Raw genomic sequence first — 6,661 nt, 5'->3', positions numbered from 1 at the left:
ATAGCAAAGAAGAGGGACACATGACCAACATCTCACTATATCATGATATTTTAGTCAAGTGCTGTTTTATATTTCATTGTAACCTCTTCATTTCCTGAAAGCTTTCTAATTTCTGGCTTCTGTGGGTGGTGGTGGTGGTAGTTTTACTCCATATCCATCAAGCCTAGCTAGCCAGGATATAGATTTCACTGGACCTGAATTTTGCTCCACCTGCAAAAATAGTTTGCTTAAGCTCAGCTGAGCTCTAGATCCCTCAAAGCAAATCACCACCTTCCATTGTCATAGCAACTTAGTCGGGGCAGGGAGCAATAGAGTGACAAGACCAGAAGCCCTTGGAATAGCAAAGGAAGCTACTCTCTTCATGCTAGGATAGAGAGCCTATAATGTAGCAAGGGGTGTTGTGTTTTCCAATCAGTTACTCCAATCAGTAGCTCTAGCATCCCAGGATTCAGATGGTGCTTAGAATCCCAGGATGGAAGATCTGCATTAAAGCAAGATTAGGGTAAAAAAAGAGAGAAAACACAGCCCACCCATTTGCTGTAACTCAAGTCCACTGGAACATTAGCACAGTCACTCATACAGGAGTGGCCCAGGACATTTTTCTGCAGGTTGGTGCCACCTTTCCATTCTATGTATAGAAGTTTGCCAGGTGGGCATCTGGATCTTCCTTCAACACTGGTGCTGGAACAGTGTCTTCCTCTGCACCTGAGGGCAGCAGAAGAGTTTAGGAGGTGCAGGGCACACAAGTCTCTCCTCCAATATCCTTCCACTACTGCCTGCCTGCAGGATTCAGCACCTGAGACAGTTGCCTCACTCTGCCGAAAGGTAGGGCCAGTGCTGTTCCTGTCCACGCACCATACAAGAACCTCACCTCATATAATCCAAGGCCTTTCAGACAAGTAGGGGGACACCAGAGCAGCTCCCTGCACTTATGGCTTCCATTTATTTCTAGAATACTTCTGGGATCAGTGGAAAGTATCTGGTGCTTGGTCCACTTCAGAAATGCATCTCCCCACCTGAAGCTGTGGTTCTGGCAGAGCCCGCTCTGCCATTAGGCAAACTGAGGCAGCTACCTTGCAGGCTCCCTGTCTGCCCTGCTGCCAGTATTGGCTGAAATCGCATGAGATCTCATGAGCATGCAAGATCTTACCCCAATTGGGTGAGCTCTTGCCTGAAATTGTGCCAGGGCAAAAGGAGAAATGCAACTGGTGGTAGCAGGTGTGGCAGTGGCAGGGCAGGGAAAAGCAGAATTGCCCATTTCACCTCAAGTGATTAAACAGGAAGCACTGCCCCTGGGTTGCAGTCTCAATCCTGTCTTAGATGGAATCCCAGGCCCCCTCTGTTTGAAGTGTGAGAAGAATGATTTTATTTCAACCTATGAATGTGTTGCTCACTTCACAGAATTGTGATGATGAAGGCATTGGACTTTTGTGCTTGCTTGGCATTGCTCAAGACAATCGTAGCTATCACTCCTTTTTATTTCTTAATTGGTTAATGTTTGTGAACATAAAGTGCCCCATAAGTACTAAGTATTATCACCGGCACTAAAACTCACTATAAAATTTAAAAGCAGGGAAAAGTCAAACATGCGCATTAAATAGCAGTGGCAAAGCAATCGCTAACACATCATTGATTTATTTCAATGCATATGGAAGCCTATAGCATTTGCACTGAACTAGTCATGATCTAGTTGAGCTGGGCAACAATGTGGTTTTTTATCTTTGAGGCAGCAGTACCCAAAAGAGAGGTGGCTCATTGAATCTTCTTGTACATTGAGAAGCACAGTACCAGTTACCTGATAGTGTCTAGATGGGATGATCCAACATCAGTTATTACAGAACCTTTAAGATCATTTAACATGCCTAGAGGTGACAAAGGTTGTGTCCTAATGCTCTGATTCCTACCTACAATCTGGTGCTAGGGTTGGCACTTTGATGTGTATTCGTTCTCTTTTTGACATTCAATCTTGAATTTGGCAGAGCGAGATTTAGAAATGATTTATCTTTGCATACAGTTATCGAACCATACAATGCGTACAAAAATCATATACTAGATAGTGCCCCAAAATGCACAAATTGGTGAAACTAACATGCAAATATACAGTATGCTGCTTGTGTGTGGGGGGGGGGGAGTGTATGCTTGTTGATTTGTACAGGTCAATTATTTGCGTATTGGTACACAGGTTTTACTCTTGTTGAATGTAACATGTGAACGCCCCAGTCTGTGTAAGATGTGGTATGTAGCTGGAGGAAGCAGAAGGAGCTGATATATGACCCTTTGTCTTGTGTGATAGATTCCCCCCCCCCCCCCCCTTAACCTAAATGATTTGTGGTGGGGAAGAAATGGGTTGGAGAAACAATGACACATACAAAAAGAAGCAGAAAAACAAATAAATGATGGAGGGTAAAAGATAAGGCAGAAAATAGTGTGAATAAAGTCTGAGAGAAAAGAGGCCGGTAGGCTGAGGAAGATTAAGAATGAGGACATGTATTCATAAACTGGAATTGTGAAATGAACATTCTGAGACCGTGAACATATGAGAAGACAAGATTAGGAAGAGAAAGAAAGAAAATGGAAACAAAGGAGAGAGGGTGGGAGGAGAAGCTGCTCCAATTGTGCCTGGTTTGTTTAGGCATTAAAACCAGCTAAGTCTACATTATTTTTTTAGGCTTTCTCTTTCGAGAATGCTGAAAAGGAGAATGATCTTTCAGTTGACTTTATTTTCCTTCACACACACAAACACACACAGACAGCACAAAAGAGCTCAGGGTGGGTGGGGAGTTAAGACAGTGGCTATTACTACTACTACTACTACTACTACTACTACTACTAAAAGGAGACAGGACCAGATTCAAGCATCAGGGGCTGAAATCCGTGTGATCCTCAAGTTCATAGCAATTTCCCCAGGAGACTGTATCATATTCCAGCAAGCTGGAGGATGGCTGGAGGTTGCTATAGCAACAGAAGGCCTGAAAGATTGACTCAGAGCAACAGGCCAGTGAAGCAGCCTAAGTAGGATTTATAGCACATTATAGTGTGAAAAGCAGGAGAAAATTACTGTAAAGGCAGGAATTATAGCACAACAGAACATATCACCTCTGAAATCCATCTTGTTAATTAAAACAGCAACTCTGTGGTAGAGTGCACAATCAGACTGTAATGGGAGATGTTATCGATACTTCCTGATGAAGGGAGGAGTTTCTTAGGCTATGGCATTTCTGTCTAGTTCCATAGCAAGTGCCCATCTCATACTTTCAGAAATTTCTTGCATTTCAGCAGTCATTCAAAGGTCATTTTGACCATTGCTGCTGACCTAGACATCACTATGAAGGGAATGAGCAAAAGTGAACCATGTGGTTATATGCTCCTCCATTTTCTGGTATGACTTTCTGGTGGAGCCAAGCAGATCTGGGCAGAGGAACACCTGCTGTATCCAAACCTCCTCTAGCACAGCAGATCAGGCATTTGGACTGCTCTGTTAGGCATGTTGAAGACATAGCACATTTAAACACTAAGTTTTTTTGGATAAATGAAGATTTGAATCAAGTGTTTAGCATCAAAAGTGACACCACTAAAGTTACTTCCATTCCCATTTCACAGTCAAGATCAACTTTGTTACAAGGGACTGATAGCACAGTCATAGTATGGTTTGGCTCCAGTTCATGTACTCTTCAAATCCTATGCACACTTTTCTAGGATTAAATTCCTTGAACACAATGGAGCTTTGAAGGAAATGTGCATAGGATTATTCACACTTTTGTACACCACCCTGGAATCTTTTTGACAAAGAAATAAACGTTTCGGGGTATCTGGATTTTGCTGATGGCCTAACTCTTCAAATTGACAAGCTAAATCAGTATGCAAGCAAATACTAAGGTCCTGTCATGAATTAATAAGGCAGAGCATATGAAGAATGAACAAATTGGAAGACTGTCTGGTACTGTATAAATGATGGGGTTAACAATGAAATATGAAATGGCAAGTTTAACGAGAATCTAGTCATTCCCCTGTGTATGAAGCAAAATATCAGCACGCTGTTTCTATCAAGTCACCAGCAGAAAAACCACAGAGGATATCTGTACAATCTTGTACTGGTAAGAAATGGAAAACAATTATCTAAGAGAAAATTAACACTTCCCATAAGGATGTGATGGCTGTAGAGAATGTCCAGAGCTATAGGTGCCCCTGAGGAATAACTGTAATTGAATGAAGTAACTTTTCGGAATAAGCATTGACCCCTTAACCTTGTTTAAGAGCTAGCATTCCTGTTGGATTCCAGAAAAATTGTGAACTTCTGTGGTGAATCTGGATTTGTTTGAGCTGATTTTGTCAAGGAATACAGGAGGAATCACTGAATTGTGCAGCAGATTCTTAATCCATTTCAGATCCTATATTGTACTAAGCCGCCCACACAATGACCTCAAGTCCTTGTGAATGTTTCATTTATGTCCCATGAAACCAGGTGACCCTGGCTGGTATATTTGGCTTTTCCTAGAGTTTAGTCAACAGATCTCTGAATAAGTCTATGGAGTCCAAGTGTGATTTAGGGGATTCTCAAAAAAATACCCAGTTTGCACTGGAATTAGGTGAAACTGCAGTTTGGGACTAAATTGTTATTGTTTTCAAAATAGTCCAAGCATCTCAAAAATTTACTGAGTATGAAGTAAATGTTGTGCCAAGGTATTATATGGCTCAGAAAAGGTGAGATAGCTGGTGCAGTGGAACCAGAATAACAGCTCAATAACAGTAGGACAATCTGCATACCTCAGACTTCTTCAGACTATTTATCAATCCTATTGTTTGTGCAAATGGCAGGCAAAGAGTGGACTTTTTATGCTTGCTAGGACTGGCTTCTGCTTCCCCTTCCCCCTTCTCAGCACAAGCTACCATAAAAGGGTATATGGTACATTCTGCCTCACCAAAGTATCAGAGGAAATGAAATGCATATATACTTCACTTTATAATTACAGGATTTTGTTGTTGTTTTGTTTTTGTTTTAAAGTAAGACATATTCAAGATACCAAAATATTCATCCCAATTTTTTTTACAATAAACAAGGAAAATACATTAGAAGGAAGCAAGCAAGCAAGCAGGCAAGGAAAGAAGGAACCAACTTTGTGAACTGCAGTTTAATTTGCATTTTTGGTTCAATGCATATCATGTTTAAGTCTACCCTGATCTCTCATTACATAAGAATGCCAAAGAAGCTTGCTTTGGACATTCCATTGAGAGTAACATGCCTGCACTCCTTTTGCTATTGATTTGAGGACTCATTTCAGTACTGTTTAGACTCCCCATTCCATTGTTATGTGGTTTCTCTTGCTAGCCACATGAGTACAAATGCATTTCCTGGAGGTCTTTGAACTGCAGATACTCATTGTTTGCTGAAATAGCTCTGGAGTGTGGCCAGTAAAGAAGGCGCTGTGCAAGCCCTGGTAATCACACTTATTTAATTGGTTGCATTTTACGCTAGGATCTGCAATCAACTGCCTGCTTTGCTCTGACTTCCTTAACAGTATGTTTTCTGTTGTGTAATTCCCAAAAGATTTAAGAAGCCTGACCTCTCATTAACCTGATAATTGAGGCTTCGGTCATGGAATAAATACTACCAGGATTCTCTTCTTCATAAACCACAATGGAATGGTTTTTCCACTACCCTCATTCACGAAAACTAAATTTTCACATGGGGAAATTCCCTCTATAATCTATATGGGATTTCACTGTCCTGCTAACATATAGATTGTACCTCAAAACTTGCTAGGTCAGACTATGGTTCATTGTACTAACGTATCAGTTTTCTGCTAAGAAAATGTAAACCTGTTTTCTGTTGAAAGGCAATCTGATCAGCTTGCAAATGTTTCTTTTGACATTTAGATAAACAATTTAAAATGAAAAACTGTCCAGATTAGACTTCTTCACTTTCGGGTCAGTTATTTTTTAACATCATCAACCTTATATCATACCTTATGTACCTTATACAAACACACACTCAGCCTTATATAAATGTACACATTATATTGTAGCACCCTGCTTGTGGTTAACGCTTAGCTGGAATGAAATATTCAACGCAGCAATAGAGAAATTAAAATAGTAATTTATTTGTCAGACAAATAAATATGAGGCACAGTGGTATATGGTTACCAAGCTCTGGCCTGGCCTCTTGCCATTCTGGCCAGCACTTATATTTCCTTAATCCAGCCCCCTTGCTCCTCCTGTGGCTGCCTCTGTCCAATCAGCCTGGTTGAAATTCCTATTGGCTGTTTGCTAGAGCCAATCACAAAAGATACACCCATTTCCTTCTTGCCCTTTTATGGAAAATAAAAAGCTATATATTCTTCTATCTATAAATGACAAATAAGTAGTAATATATCTTACATGTGTCTCAACAAGGAATCTTAATTACCAGCTCACCTCTTGCCCTCCTTGCCCTATTGCCTTCCAAAACAGATAATTAATCTTGAATTTTTATCTTATGCATGTCAAGGATTGAGTTCACATCAACATTGAGAGATCTCCTTCATTTGAAGGTTTCTAAACAAAAGGCCTGACAACCATATATCAGGAGCGCTCGATTGGCGTCTTCTGTCTGGCAAGGGGGGGCTGGTGCCTGACTTAATTTCAGGATAGTTACAACTCTTACAACTATATGAAATAAGAATCT

General features: G+C 40.7%; 1 protein-coding gene across 13 annotated transcripts in view; it reads left to right on the top strand.

Moving 5' to 3' along the window:
* The window catches only part of NRXN3 (neurexin 3), a 1,235,498-nt gene that overhangs the window by 861,997 nt on the left and 366,840 nt on the right, over nt 1–6,661 (top strand). The window lies entirely within an intron of this gene.

Source organism: Podarcis cretensis, assembly GCF_951804945.1.
Source record: "Podarcis cretensis genome assembly, chromosome: 1".
NCBI classification, from domain to species: Eukaryota; Metazoa; Chordata; class Lepidosauria; order Squamata; family Lacertidae; genus Podarcis; species Podarcis cretensis.
This window is presented reverse-complemented; position numbering and strand designations above follow the sequence as displayed.